Below are 16,752 nucleotides of genomic sequence, written 5' to 3'. Positions count from 1 at the left end.
CTAATATTAGCTTTTTACAATGTTGCGTGCCTCCTGGGAAAATACTGAACTATAGGGAAGAAAGTGCTGCTTGCATCCAAAGGCAGAGTTGCTAACCGCAGCTAAAATAAAGAAATGAATAAGTCATATTGCTTCACAGAGGCCTACAGTATGACATACACTGGTAATTCTGAGGAAATTTGGTTAAGTGTTTTGAACAATTTTGATAAAGTGATGTGGACAGAACACTTTCGAATGTCAAGAGATTTGTTTGTGCATGTTGTAGAGGAAGACCCTCTTTGGAACGAAATATTTCTGCTGTTGTACCAATTCTTTCTCTGGTTGGCAAAACACACTTCTGTTCACACACATGAGCATGTCACACAATTAAAACCAATGCTTGCAGTCAAACTCACAGCAGTTTATAGCAAGCATTGTAGCGATTATTTTTCCACAGTTGACACTAAAAAAAGAAAATAGAAGCATTGTATGAGTGTAAATGTGTTATCGGCATCAGATAGTTCTAATTGGCCGGCAGTAGACATCTCACCTAGGCGCATTTGAACCTGCACACATTCATAGCGGCAACATTTATTAATTTATTCATTTATTCAGACATATTTGGGCAATTTACTGTTACAACTTCTTATTTAGGAAAATTGCTGGTGCAAATTTTCCAGTATTTTCCAAAAAGGGCCTTATTAAACATTAAATGTTTAACTCAGTTTACCAGCTGTTTTCTGAAAAAGTCAGTACGTGTTAAAGGGGCTAATTGCTGGATTCATGCTGGTCTAACTGATGAGCAGTCAATCCTAGGTTTAGGTCATATGCAAGGAGAAATTCATGGACATTTCCAGAAAAAACCCAGTAACACTTTATTTTGATGGTTTATTTGAGTATTAGCAGACTGTCTGCTTAATATCTGTTGATACTGCTCCTTCAACAGACATTTAACTGACTATACACTCTCAGAAATAAAGGTACGCAAGCTTTCACTGGGGTGGTAAATTTGCAAAAGGTACAATTTTTACCTTAAAAGGTCCATAATAATACCTCAAGGGTACATATTATTACCTGTTGTAAATGAGGGCGATGCCAACCCTCTTGTGCACCACCAGAGGGAACCATCGCCAGAATTCTGATTCGACTCACGGACTCAAAATCCCATAAGCCCTGCTACCTGGCACTGATTACGGTCCAGGTGCAACTCATCAGCTCTCGTGTATATATACCACACTCACGCTCCGGTTCGTTGCGAAGTCTTGATTTGCCTGGCTGTCATTTCTGAGCGTTCCATACTCCCTGCTTCGGACTGATCTGTGTTTCTGACCCTGTGCTTGTTCTACGATTACGAAAGACATCTGCCTGCCCCTGATCTCCAGTCTGTTATTCTGACCAGTAAGATATCTGCCTGCCTTTGAACTTTTGCCTGTCCCACGTTCTGTCTCCTGGATTGCCCCTTTGTGTTTGTTTGTATGTGTGCTCTTAATAAAGCTTGCAAATGGATTCAATGCCTTCTGACTCATCACAACATTACCTCAAGGGTACATATTAGTACCTAAAAATTACAAAAGTGTTTTTCTTAAAATTTGTAGGTACTGCTATATACTTTTGAGGTACCAATATAGACCCTATATAAGTACAAATGTGTACCTGTTGAAAAGGTACCAACCCAGCAGGTCGCGTACCTTTATTTCTTAGAGTGTAAAAAACTTTGCAAGTACATGTCAACTTACACTAGCCCCAACTTAACAGTCTACTTTTAATCTAATGAAAATTAGTTGGCATGTAGATGCAGTGTAACTTAAGTTCAACAAACATACCGTCAAAATAAAGTGTAACCGAAAAACCCAGGCGCTAATGCTTCAGACCGGTGTTTTTTTTTTTTTTTTTCTCAGTAGGAGCTCAGTTTTACCATGATGTTTGAGAAGACAGCGGGCTTTATTTTGGGACCTGCTGCCTGCCTGTTGGGCTCAGGACCTCCTATAAATTACAATGCAGCCACAGGGGTTTCTGGAGTTCCCTTGTTTTCTGCTGTTTTCCAGAGAATCTTCTTCCCTTGTCAGGGATTTATATTTATTTTATTCTATACTTTTCTCCACTCCAGGGTATGCATAGTGTTTATGTTTGTGTGTGTTTGTGTTGGTGTGTGTTTGTAAAGAGCTACCTGACTCAGACTTAGCTGTAAGATCAGAGCAGAAGAAACCACCCCTAAAGCTAGCAGAAGATGCTCTCGCTGAAATGCATGCTCACACAGATCACAGCTTTGCTGAGCAAAGGAAAACAGAGTAAACAACAAACACACACGTTTGCCCTGTATTACTAGCAGTCAGTGTTGTTGGTGTTGTAAGCTAGCACTGAATTGCAAGGATTAGAGAGAATTCAGAGCTGACTAAATTGCTCCCATTTAGTACATAAATTGCAATTTTAATTGTTAACACAAAACCAAAATTTTAATTGTCCTTTTTGTCTCAAGTATTATTGTTGTACAAATAATCTACAATATTTTGAATAATGTTTGCTTATTTGTTTGTTTGTTCATGCATTTGTTCATTCGTTTGTTTACTTACAAACTGTTATAGGTCTGTTTTAAGACAAGGCAAGTTTATTTATATAGTACATTACATACACAGTGGTAATTCAAAGTGCTTTACATAAACAAGTATAAAATAAACAAGAAAAAAAAACTATTAAAATAATTAAAAATTATTAAAACAGATTAAAATGTGTTAAAACAGGTTGTAATTTTTTTTATTATTACATTTCAGTAATTCACTACAGTAATCCACCCTGCTGCTGATTAAAGCATGAACAAGTCCTCATTGGAAACAATATTCTATTTATACTATTTCTACTTTTTTATTTAGCTTTTGCTATGGTTGTGTGCTTTGTTTGCATGCTTGTGTGAGTTTATTAGGTGGAGCTTGCGAACGGCTTGCCCGGATTGGATGACACAGGTGACGTCATTGGAATCCCTTTGTGTACAATGGCAGCTATTTCTTTCTCTGGCTGGCTGGCGTGTTAACTTTTAATTCTGTAGTATTCGTAATGTGTTTTTGTCTATTTTGCATAATTTGTTCAGTTGTTATTTAAATACTTTGTTTATTTTTGCAGGTAGTGTAATTTAACTTTCATAGTCACATTTTGTTATTTATTTAGTTTAGCAAGGGAAGCAGGGGCCCTAAAGATTCACCTGCTTTTATTATGTTTTCATAGGAGCTACGTAAGATCTCTACTGGAAAAACACCTGTAGTCAGGGAACTGTTTTTGTTTAGCTGCCCTACCTTTATTCCTTTTTTTGTTATTATTTTTGTTTCTTCTTTTAAGCCTTATTTGATTGACATTACATATATTGATGGGGATGTTAATTTGCCATATTCAAGCATTTGTGTCTTTCATGTGCTCAGCTAAAATCCTGAATTTTTTAATATAGCCAGTTTTGGATTTTGGGCCGAAACACAGACGTAATGGCAGAGCTCACATATAAATCATTTTTTAATATACTTGATGTGCAACAGATGAGGGGAAGTCTACACATTTAAGTAATTACTTTGATAAAGCTTTTATAAAATATTTAATAATATTTATATTATTAAAACATGTTAATGGCATTATAAGGAAGATGTATATGTAATTTAATTTTAATGTATTTCATTTTTTTGTATTTTATTTTGATTGCTTTTCGAAAACTTTGTAGTCATATGCTGCATCTTTTTTTCTAATGTGCGCATATGTCTTTAGAAGTATAAATAAAGAATAGACAAATCGTAAATTTAGCATCTGTTTTCCTAATAAAGCCCAGCCAGCATAATCTTACTCTTATGTCCTGTTTTATGATTAATGCATTGAATTAACATGAAATCTCAGTCTTTTTGGTCCCCCATGGTGCTCAATTTAATTCTCAACAGGGCCAGAAATTAACCAATACCAATAAAGGCGATTATAATTCACCAGATATGTACTGTTGCCCCCATAGTGCTTTCTTTTTTGTATCATTTGCTTAATATTGATTTAGTTTCACTTAAGACACCATAGTGGCCTGCTGTCAGATATCTGTGTGTACTGGCTGTTGTGTACTGACTGATGTTGATTGTGTAACTGATGTCATTGTGATGTGACATCATGTATATAAAATAAATCATCATTTTGACACCAGCACAGATTGTTAAGCAGATGCTGTGTGAATTTTCTTATACACACTGAGAGTTTGTTACCAAATTGGAGCCAATGTGTCCTCCATTTCCCCTTTCTGACATTACCCACTCTGTGCGGGTCTATTGCCTTCAGGCTTGTTCGACATTGTCTGGACATTTAGGGAATTTCATCACAAGGATTAACTTCCAAACATGCATCAAAAGTTATACTGTTTCACCTCTTTCTCATGCACTTCTGTTCACTGTTTGTTTCTGTCCTCTCCTCGTTCTTTTGTCCCTGAAACCACTCACATACATACATACAGGGCTGGGCAAAAATACATTAAATGTAACTTTAAAATAACTTACTAAATACCTTAATTTTAGAATAACAGCCTCAAATTTATCAACATAAAATACAGTACTCAAGTAGCAAAGAATTCTGGCCCAGATTTGCACTGTAAAAAATTGCTGTTAAAAAACGGACTGATTCTACGATAAAATAATGTTTTTTCACTAAAACAGTAATATTCTGTTAAAAACAGTGCTTTCTGGGTAACATTTTTGTTTTCGAGAAAGTAACCAACTGCAGAAAACTGTGAGCTAACAGAGTTCAGATTCGATGTTTTGAAGTCTGTGTTTGAAATCACGCTTTGTGTCCTTGTTCACTATTTCATACACTAGTTAACTAATATAGTTCACCAGACAGTTTTAATGAACACTAATGAGTGAATTCAGACACTGATGAACACCTGCTGTTAATAATTACAATTACTGAAGAAAATAAACAAGAAACACAAACAGTGACTTGAGTTACAGCATTAAATAAAATCAAATAAAATAAAACAGCTTCAGTCTCAGCAGAGGATCATTAAACAACTCCACAAACAACAGCAGACACACACTTATTACTGACTGATTTGACTTCCATACTATTCACATTGAGATCCAACAGAAATTAAGGTGTTTTTTGCGTCACCGTAATGGAGTGAGGGGCTGATTTAGTTGGGTTCTTCACCCTTGAACTCATTTAAGAAGACTTTCCAACTGCTATAATACAGAGTTTACAAAACGTTTGTACTATAGCAATAAAGTTGGGAATTCAATAATTAGAGAAATCTATTTGTCTGAAATTAGTTCTGATAAATGTTTTGGTATAAATCTGGATGAAGGGCCTCATGCAATAGATTTTATGCTTAGTTGCAGTTATTAATTTAATTAATGAAAAGTGGAAACAGAAAGATCCATAATTACCTAACAGTTAAGAAATAACATACAAAAACAGTTCAGTTATGATAAATACACACTCAGACCTCATGAATCTGACCTTGTATCTCAACAATGGTAACATCTCAAATGTTTCATGCTGCAATGCATGCTGGGAGTGGCACGGTACAAATATCCCAGCATGCATTGCGGTATAAATAAATGTAGTATAATGGTCTAACGGTTTTCTTTATTTGTGTTTGATTCTGCTGTTGTTTATGTTTAGACTTTCAGTTGCCTGTTTGTGAGTTAAACTGTTAATTTTGTTAAATTTGTTGTCACCATTATTGAGGTTCATATGCTGATTATTGATGTCTCTTTGAGTGCAATCTACACCATAGAGCAGTGTTATTGTCCAAGATATTCTTAAAAACTTCCAGAAATCATTGCAATAAATATATACATATAATGTAAAACAATAGATTTAACATTGAATAGGAGCAGTAAATTTTATAATACTAAATGAGAACAGACTCTGCCATTTAATAGCAACATGAACATCACCAGATCTTATTTAGGTTTTTGGCTGGCTTGCCTCAACAAATGAGCATTTCAAACAAAGTTCTTAACAATTGCAGCAGCCAAGATATATATATGCTAAAAATGACAGGGCTAAGAGCCCAACTAAAGCAAACTCTGTTCTCCATGATGGTGACGTAAAACTTTCACCTTTTTCTCAAGAAGAACTTTAGTAGATGTTATACAAAAATACATGTATTAAGTAATAAGTGTAGCTGGTGATGATGTTTGAAGAGTTGTTTAATCATCCGCTGATCATTTAAATGATTTAATCATTTGTTGTTCTTCAGGTTATTTCATTATAAAGCTGTGACTAAAGTTTTGTATGTTCTGTTCTTGTTTTTTCCCTTCAGTATTTCTTCATTTGTTCATTGTTAATCCTTAATTATCATTTAATTAGTCAGTTAATTAATGAATTTACTTCAGCTTTGCTCCATGTTTCTTGAACACTCAGTAGTGTGGACACTTCAATTAAAACTGAAGTATATGCTCTGGGGTTTAAAGGGTTAAAGGTGTGAGAGGTAAAAACACAGTGTAAAAATGTATTTTAACAGTAATATATTGTTAATTTACACAACGGAAGTAGACTGTAAAAAAACAGTAGATTGCTGGCAACCACAGCTGCCAGTAGATTACTGTTAAATCAAGGAAAAAACAGTATTTTACTGTAAAACCTGAAGCTAATTTCTTCTGTGTGTCACCGTTGTGGAGGAGAGTAGAGCCAGTGTATGAGTTAAAGATGAACAGTGAACTGCTGATGTTATTCTGCATGTTTCTCTATTTAAAGATAGCGGCTGTTTAGTTGCTGATGCAGTAAGAATCTCTCTGGTGATTCCAGATTTACATGTTCGTGTGCTGTTGTGAAAAATAAGACATTAGAGTTAAACCGAACTTTTCTAATTAACTAAAATAAGTTATCATTATAAGTATGCTTCTAAGCATATATAGCACATTACTTCATAAACTCATTCAGCAGTTGACCAAGTTGAGGCAGTTGCTTTCAGTGAGCAAAATGAGTTCACTTGAGTATTGTGTAAATCAATGTAGTCCATGTATTTTTACAGCAACATACTGTAAAATAACAGTACATTGCTGGCAACTGCAGCTGCCAGTATTTTACTGTTTTTTAACGGGACAATTTTTAACAGTGTGGCATATATCTGGACCAGCAGGCATTCATCCGGCACAAGCGTACAGCATGTGGGCCAAACATGGGCCTGGTTTGGCAGAGGTGGCACTGTCTTTAAGGTGGCACAGAATACTTGGGCCAGATATCAAATGTAGTATTTGTTCCAATTCAATTCAATTCAATTCAGCTTTATTTGTATAGCGCTTTTACAATGTAGATTGTGTCAAAGCAGCAAAGTTCCAGATGTTAATAATTGATATTTTGGGCCAATATAAGTTTGGCCTGTCTTGACCCACATTTAAAATTTATTTTTATTATTTTCAAATAGAAAAAAAACAAAAAAAAACATTCAGGATGCTTCGAGAATAGCACGCCTACACAGCAATGCTTCGTGGGTTTATTAATTTCATTGCAGTTGTGACACACCAACCTATCTGGCCCGGTTCAGGGTCAGTTATGGGTTATTGTCTTGGCTAAGACTTGGCCCAGATATGGCCCAAGATTGACCCTTTTCTGGAAGCCAGACTTGGTCCAGTCATGTATTGTAATTCACTGCAGTGTGTGGGCGAAGCAAAAGCTAATTGTGTGGGCCAGATCTGAGCCAGAGATATTTTGCTTTGTGGGTATTTTGTATTTTAAAAAATACTACAAATTACTTTTACAAAGTAGGGTGAAATTTATTTGCAAATCTTCCATCAATTAGACATATTTGATCAACCCCTTCCCCGATAAACTGACTTGAAGTAAACAATGTTTAAAAGCAAATGTGGTCAGTAAAATCTCAATGTAAAATCTGTATTAGGAGTTTTTGATTATTAAATATTTGTGTTTCATATTATTTGACATCTTAAGGCTTACATCTTTACTCTTCTTTAACTATACAGTGGACCTACAGAACAACTACTGGCATTTTAAACAGCCAATGAAGTACCGTAGGACTCGCCGTTGTAGGACTTATTTTTATGTGATTTGTTTATGTGATTATTACTCCTAAGATATATATATATATATATATATATATATATATATATATATATATATATATATATATGTGTGTGTGTGTGCGTGCGTGCGTGTGTGTGTGTGCGCGTGCATGTGTGTGTATTTGTGCATATTGTTATATTTCCACTGCCCTACGACTTTAAATTTAATTTAATTTAATTTAATTTAATTTAATTTAATTTAATTTAATTTAATTTAATTTAATTTAATTTAATTTTATTTTATTTAATTTAATTTAATTTTATTTTATTTTATTTTATTTTATTTTATTTTATGCATGTGTAGATAAACAAATATTAAAGTAATTCTTTCTTTTTTACATTATTTTACACAACATTAAGCAGAAGCTATTTGAATTTATTAACTTTTTTTTTTTTTTTTTACTTGAGTTTGTTACCAAATTGGAGCCAGATTTATTGCCTTCAGCCCTGTTCGACATTGTCTGCACATTTAGGGAATTTCATTGCAAGGATTAACCCCTAAAGAGCTAGCAAAGTTATACCATATCACCTCTCGCCCATGCGCTCCTGTTCACTGTTTGTTTCTCTGCTCTCCTTGTTCTCTCGTCCCTGAACCCACTCGATGCAAGAACATTAATCTTCCAACAGAAATTGTATAGAGGTGCTGAGAGCCAGAGAGCTGGTCCGTCCTCTGATAGCTTGGCCCAGGAGTGCAGAGGTCTCTGTTTTTATAATACGGCCCATAAGTTTAGTTGATTGATGCACCGCTGCGTTGTAGTGAGCGTGAAGCAGGAGCTCTGTGATCATGACTTTATCCTGTGTTCATAAGGGAGTCGCTTAAATATCTGAGAGCTGTAGTCTGTCATGGTCTTCGTGGCTTTAGGCCCAAAACTCTCAACCTTGGAGTCGCAGCCTAACATAAGGTCATTGGAATATGCAAATGGTGTCTCAGACAATTTATGTGACCTGTATATTATTCAGGAAAAATATGCTTAAGTGTTTCCTCAACTTTGTGCACTATGTCCTAGGGCTTGATTTTTATTAAAATGATCTCATAACATTTTTGTTAAAGTGTACTGTATGAAGGTCACGTTAAAAGGATAGTTCACCCAAAAGTGAAAATTAGCCGTTAATTTACTCAGCCTTAGGATATCTGAGATTAGGTGACATTTTTCTTCAGTGGAGCATTAATGAAGATTTTTTTTAAGCTGAAATTGAGGTCCTTGGTGATTTATGATATGCAAGTTAATGATGACCAGCACTTTCAGATTTAAAACAACGTACACACTATATAAAATAGCCCGTTATGTATACATGTGAATGTATACATTCACACTATTAAGTGTCCTGTTAGGTAAATGTTCAATTATAGACTTGGACACCGGTGAGGTGGAATGTAAATGTCATTGTAAAATGGCTTTAATGTTATTTGTGATTTTTTATAAATATATATTACAAAGGCAAAAATTATTGGGGTCATCTAGAAGTATTTGATGATGTCGATATATTAATTATTGTTACAGGCCGAGGTAAAGGCAAACGGAATTAATACCCACGGCTTCTGATAACACATTGAGACTGTAAATTAATTGTTTGGTGCAAGAAACTAAACAGTATTTATTAGTATAACTATATTACCTTAATACCTGGCCTGAACTGACCTGAACCTGATTAATTTTTAGATGAAAATTTGGACCTGAGGCAGATATGATGAAATTAGACCTGAGATGGACCCGACCCAACTGCAATACTGCAGTCAGTCAGGAAAAAAAAATCCAGTTGTACAGCTGATTGATTTGTCTACTTTTCTATTTCTTTACTTATTTAAAATGTATTTAATATATCATTACTTATTATTAAAATTCATTATTGTTATATAAATATTTCTGAGTTCTTCTTTTAATTGGGACCACTGGATCAAAAATGCAAATGTGATCGTTTTTTAAAAAATAAACCGATAGCTTAAATCATGGATTCATTAGTGTAGTTTTCAATGTTCACCTCATCTTTAGTTAAGAAACTAAACATATAATAATAATAATAATAATAATAATAATAATAATAATAATGATTTAAAATATTTTAAAATATCAGTTTAGGTCACAATCCATGCTGTTAACCACTGCCTTGATAGTTAAGTGTGAGATTAGTAGTATGATCTTATTCTGCATTCTTAATCCTAACCTAAACCTAAACTCAACTTCTTTACTAACAGCTAATTAGTAGTTTTTTAATTAAGCTAGTAGTGTTAGTTAATGGTTGGTTAATACCATCAATTGTGACCTAAACTTCCATTTTAGCAAAATAATATATGCACGAATATGCATCATAATGAAGTGAGTGCATTTCCTGTGAGTGAGTGATATCAATTTACTGTATTAATGTATGGTTATTCACTGTAAATATTAAGTAAACTTAAACATATTGCAGATTACTGTTGCAGATTACTGTTTACAGTTTGTTTTTACCATTAGAACCTCAGTAATTTTACTGAGAGTACTGTAAAAAAAATTAAATAATAAAATAACATAAATGTTATTGTAAAAAAAAAAAAAAGTTGCAGGTGCCAGATTTTTACAAGTAAAAAATACAGTAGACTTTCTAAATTCACAGTAAACTACTGTAATTCATCAATTCATGCAAGGCTAAAACATCACAACTTAACAACAATTTCCACCTACATTTTATCTTTGTAATACAACAACAAAAACCGCATTAAAAGCAGGTGGTGATGGGAAACAAAAATGTTGAGCTCAAGCTATCCACAAGCAGAGAAAAAACACTAAAATTTTAAAGACACAATTAAATTGCTGAAAACCATCATGGTATGAATATTTTTTAACAGCAATAGACATAACATAAAACTCAATGTTCATAATGATGTGAAAAAAAAATACATTTACAGTTATACAACGTATAGTAAGAAAACTTACTGTTGAACCAGTTAAAAAGCACATTTATTTTACATTACCTGAGACCAGTGGTGGGAGTAACGAATTACAACTACTCACGTTACTGTAATTAAGTAGCCTACATTTTTGGTGTAATTGTACTTTCATGAGTAGAATTTTAAGCCTGTAATTTTACTTGTACTTGAGTACAAATTAAGCTGAGCAATCTACTTCGTTACTTTTAAAATCCCAATTCGTTACAGAGTACTGTAAATAAATTAATATTTCAGCCACGCACTGACCAGCATTTCGGTAGCCAATAAAAAAAGCTGATCTTAACGGACCAATGAAAAGCCTGGTACATTATTTGAACCGAAAAATAAGTTGAGGCTACTGCAGATTTACGTGACCGTCATCATACAGTCACAAAGTTATCAATTGACATATGGAGATTTAAGACAGAAGAAATGAGGAAGAAATAGCAGAGGATGAATGCATGGCCACACCCGGAGGAGCTGTTCACCTACAGGTATATAGGGAAGAAAGGGGATAGATGCGCTGATGTGAATAGCTATGTTATCATCTAAAATGCTAATTAAATGTATGCCTAAAACTGAAATATCGCTTAAAAGACTGCAAATAAAGCAGCGTTTCTGTCCATCAAGTCAAAGAGAACAAAATTGCCACCTGATTAACTGGCGACAAATATCAAAAGTAAAAACAGAATTTGCATCAGGAGCAGCTGCGTGAATAAATTATCTTCATTTAATAAGTGACTTGCGCATCAGAAGGCAATCCTGCACGCAGTGAACGCGCGCTGGCGTTTGAAGGCGCGAGACACGGAGTGCAGAAACTCTTGACAATTCTGGAGGTCATTATTAATATAATATAATACTGAAACGGTTAAGGCGGTTTAGAATGACCAAAACAACACTTAAGATGTTTTACAATGTGCTTAGCCTGCTGGTTTGTCCATTCACACACATTTTCAAAATATATGCGCATTATAGCGTTTCCATCAACCGTTTTTATGTGCATATCCAAAAAGCGCAAAAAATAAGTGGATGAAACCTGCCCTCTGCTGTGCCATCCGGGTTACACAGGGTTTCCGTGGGGTCTTAAAATGTCTAAAATATAAACATCTAAATTTTAGGCCTTAAAAAGTCTTAAATTCGCTGTTCTAGGTCTGAAATATGTTTGCACAGGTCTTATTTTTCCAATGTACATGTATCGCTACTCCTAATGCTCATTTAAATTATTTTGTTGTTGTTGCTTGGTTTCGTGGTGGTGTAGTTCTTTATTTCACTAGTCCTATTGTGATTTGCAGTATTAAAACTACAAATAATACCAGCATGCAATAGCTCAGTGCGCGCGGCGAATGTGACGTCATCGCCGTGTTTGCGGAGGTTCACTTTGGATGCGCGCGACATGATCTCGGGTGAACAGTTTGCGCGGCGCCGCGCTTGATTTGAGTTGAATTTAAATCGCTTTGAAGAGATTTTGTCTGTAACAGTACGACTGTACAGACATCTTAACTATCCGACCATGCGTGATCAGCATAGAGATGACCAGATGACCAATAATTCTTGGCTAGAAATTGCAACAGCAATGGAAAGGAAGTGTTTTGTTTGGAAAGTTTGGAAAAACCTGGGGGATAAGTTTGTTACAACAAAAAAGAGGCCATGGAAAAAATGGGGAGCCAGGTGGTTTTAAGATTACAGAATATGTTTTTCCACCATTTATAGGTTTTACACTGATGTATCATTTTGAAGTTAAAGCAATGTAACAAAAATTAAGTAACAAATTAGGTATTTAATAACTGGACAATAATATATGAACCCATCGACTTACAGTAAACTGACGCCCAATTTCTAGGCTTTATTGGTAATGATGGACAGGATTGTTGGACCATTATTGCCTTTTCAGCTCATTAGTAGAGGACAGAAACTAGCCAGACAATAATGTGTCAATTGTTGAGTGGGCAAAAAATGTTTTTTTTTTTTTGCTATTATTCTTGCCAGAATAAAAAAAAATAATTGTAGAGTTACCCATGTTCTGTTGTCATTGAAATTTAACTTTAATAGGTAGAACTGTCCGAGATATAAACAAAAGTGAGTGATGCATCAAACTTTGATTTAAAAAATCTTAAATAGTTAAAAAACTTTATAATCATTAATTTTCTTTTTGGCTTAGTTCCTTTATTAATCTGGGGTCGCCACAGCGGAATGAACCGCCAATTTATCCAGCAATTGTTTTACACAGCGGATGCCCTTCCAGCTGCAACCCGTTCTCATTTACAACAACAGACAATTTAGCTTACCTAATTGACCTATAGCGCATGTGTTTAGACTGTGGGGAAAACCGGAGCATCTTGAGCAAACCCACGCAACACGGGGAGAACATGCAAACTCCACACAGAAATGCCAACTGACCCTGCCAAGGCTTGAACCAGCGACCTTTTTGTCTTGATTCGAGAGCGCTACCCACTGCCCCACCCGTTACCCAACTTTGTAATCATAATAAATTATAAAATAATGTAAAATAATTATTTTTAAAATCTTGAACAATATTAAAGATATGACGTAGTCTTAAAAAGTCTTACATTTGACATTATGATATCTGCAGAAACCCTTTTTTTTACAAGACTTCAGTCTATAATCTGAAAAAAAAACATTATGGTAAGAAGACAACTTAATTTGTGTGATATTTAATTTATTAATAATATGTTTAGGGACTAGGCAGTGTTGTTCTGTGGTTTCTGACGGTTCAGTTCGCGAATTAGGTAATTAACAAAGTTTCTCCATAATTTGCAAGTGTTTTTTTAATTTATTAAATCATCTATTGATCGTACAGATAGAAAGGCATCATTTGAAATGATAAAAAGTCGTGCATTTGTGCATATTTCTGTTATCTTTATACTCAAAATAGCAAAACATTGTTTTTGTAAAATAATCATGGTGCGCAGTGGGTATTGCTATCGCCTCAAAGCAAGAAGTTTGTTGGTTCAAGCCCTGGCTGAGTCAGTTGGTGTTTCTGTGTGGAGTTTGCATGTTCTCCCCATGTTGGCGTGGGTTTCCTCTACAGGTGCTCTATAATTATGATCTATAATTAATGCTGTTTACACAGTTTTAAAAGTGTTTATAGTATCTTTAGATGTGTTATGTAAAATGTGTTTTACTACCTGAATCTTGTCTGACTCCGCATTCATGGATAATTCCACCAATATCGCCAAGCTAAAAAAGTAATTTGTAATTTTGTAATTTGAGTAGTTTTTACGAAGAGTAATTTGTACTTTTACTTGAGTACTTTTTAACACCAGTACTTTTACTTGTAATTGAGTATAATTTCAGCAATGTAACAGTACTTGTAATTGAGTAAAATTTTTTTGTACTCTTACCACCACTGCCTGAGACCCAAAGCATTAATACCAAACATGATGAGGTTTTGGACCCAAAACCCTCTCAGTTCTCAAGTCAGACCTCAGGTTTTAAAATCCAGGTGGACCCATGAAGAACTCTACCTCAAATCCACAGCCTTGACAGACCTGAGCAAAGTGTAGAGATTGAGATTACAGTTTTATAATAACATGCTGTATATCAAATGCTGAGAGTGTGTGAAGTTAGTCTTCTTAAATGAGATCACCAAGGACCACTGTGTCAGCTAAAAATGCTCTTTAATGTATTTTTTTTTTCCTGAAAAAAGTCACCTATATCTTGGATGGCCTGAGGATCGCCTTATTATACAGAGCAGAGCTGTCACAGGGCCTGTGCCAAGTGTGCGATCACACAGGGCCTTGCGCCTTCACAGGGCCCCATGCCAAACTAACTTTTTAAAATCTAAATAAGCTAAATATTAACTTTTAAAGTTTATGGTTTTATCATTTTAAAGTCTAGCTAGTCATATATACAGTAACACATAAGCTATAAGTAGCTTATAATGTATCGCAATGCTGAAGCCTATTATGTTGGCAAATATGCTAAAGAAACTCTTAAAGCATTACATTTGCTTTAGGAATACTGCCTTCCTTGCAGCATGTAGTGTAGCTGATTCTGTCTGATTTTGATTGAAAAAAACCTGTTAACAGTGCCCTGTGACAATTATCAATAGAAGATAACTGATATACTAAACCACTATACATTATATTTATCTACATTAACAAGCAAAATCACTGTTTTAACGGAACTAACATTGTTTACGAGAGATGCCATTTTACAGACACAAATTCTCTCACTCTCTCATGCTCTTTCTCTCCCTTTTTTTTATTTATTTATTTTTATTAATTCAGTATATTTGCTATAGTTGTGAAATTATTTGAACAAATGAGTGAATGAGTAAATGAATAAATGAATTTAATGATTTATTTAACAGGTACATTACATTAAAAAATTACATTAAACTGAACTATTTCTGTGTAGAAAAACATATTCTGAGAAGTTTTTATATCATCTACATTGAGAGTATATTAAGCTTTTCATTTTTATGCTGGTTTTCCTCACTTTCCGTTAGAGAGAAAAATCGCCTTAAAAATTTAGTCAAGACTTGCTCCAAGATTATTGGTTTACTTCTGCGGAGTCTAGCAGAGTTACATGAACAGCAAATGTTAAGGAAAACTCAGTGTTATAGTAGATGATTCCCATCCTCTGAAGCCTTTTTTTTCTGTTGCCCTTTGGAAGGTTTAGTATCATCAAATGCTTTTCTAGCAGATATAAATTTACTTTTGTTCCTGGGGCAATGGGGCTTTACAACCTTACATTTTAGCAAGTTTTACATTTTTAATAAATGTGTCTTTCCCATGTTAGTACTATTTATGAAATTATTATAAAGCATGCTGGATTACATTATTTTAATACTGTTTGTAAGTGATATGTCTGTTTATGTGTTTGTTGTATCATGAAATACTACTACCCTAATCTAATTCATAAAGTTGTTAAATAAATAAATAAATAAATAAATATCCTCAAAAAGGAAAGATGCATTGTGCCAGATTGTAGCAGGATTGCAATTTTCCACCGGCAGTGACTGGAGAGGTAAAAATTAAAACAATAATAATGAATTAATTAAAAAGTCAGTTTAAAAGCATACAGGCAATCGCATATAAACTAAAGCACTTACAATCCAAAAACATCCCACTCAGTGTGTACAAATTTGATTTGACAAAAACCACCTCCTCAGGCGTAAAAAAAACATCTTATAATTTGAACGTTATTATTTCTGTCGGGAGAGAATTCCATAGATTTGTGGCTTCATAAATAAAAGAAGAGTGACCAAAAAAAGGTTTCACGTCGAGGGACAATGTATTCCTCTCTTACCAGAATGTGTCATTTGCAATGTTCTCTCTAATTTGGAATTATTATCATATTAATAATAATAATAATAATATATATCATATATTATTTATTTATTTATTTATTTATTTATTTACTTACTTACTTATTTATTTATTTATTTATTTTTATTTATTTATTTATTTTTTTTTAGGATGAAGCAGAAACACTGACAAAAGGGGATCCACATGCAGGTTTATTAGCGAGGTCAGGCCAGCAATAGTCAACACAGGGACAAACAGATGTATACAGGCATTCCAGAATCGTAGTCAATAGGCAGGCAGATTGTTCAGAGGCAGGCAGCAAACAGGATTAAACAAATAAACAAGGCAAGGATCAAACCATGGCAAAACAAGACAAAAGAAACGTGTTGTACTGTCACTAAAACAGTAGACAAGAGTCAGCCACAGTGTTTGTGTTTGAGCAGTCTTTATAGTCCATGAATCAGTCCTTGAGCAGCTTTAGCTGTGCGAGTGTAATCAGTCAGGATCTAAATCATGTGTGTGAAAGGAGTGCATGTATGGAGTTGTGGTCCATAAAATGGCGGAT

General features: G+C 34.3%; 1 protein-coding gene and 2 long non-coding RNA genes across 8 annotated transcripts in view; 2 read left to right on the top strand and 1 right to left on the bottom strand.

Moving 5' to 3' along the window:
• The window catches only part of LOC147846759 (uncharacterized), a 1,232,122-nt gene extending 1,227,187 nt beyond the window's left edge, over positions 1-4,935 (bottom strand). The window contains exon 1 of the long non-coding RNA XR_015476495.1: positions 4,763-4,935. This is a non-coding gene — a long non-coding RNA (uncharacterized LOC147846759). The remainder of the gene's footprint in view (positions 1-4,762) is intronic.
• Positions 1-16,752, top strand: part of sgcz (sarcoglycan zeta) — a 503,764-nt gene that overhangs the window by 366,604 nt on the left and 120,408 nt on the right. The gene's annotated exons all lie outside the window — the stretch shown is intronic.
• Positions 2,561-7,348, top strand: LOC147846758 (uncharacterized). The gene is made up of 3 exons (XR_015476482.1): positions 2,561-4,567; positions 7,046-7,186; positions 7,259-7,348. It is a non-coding gene; the product is annotated as an uncharacterized LOC147846758 (long non-coding RNA).

The sequence above is a fragment of the Danio rerio genome, chromosome 1 (genome assembly GCF_052040795.2).
Source record: "Danio rerio strain M-AB ecotype USA chromosome 1, GRCz13ab, whole genome shotgun sequence".
Lineage (NCBI taxonomy): Eukaryota > Metazoa > Chordata > Actinopteri > Cypriniformes > Danionidae > Danio > Danio rerio.
The sequence above is the reverse complement of the archived record's forward strand: the minus strand, read 5'-3'. Positions and strand labels throughout refer to the sequence as shown.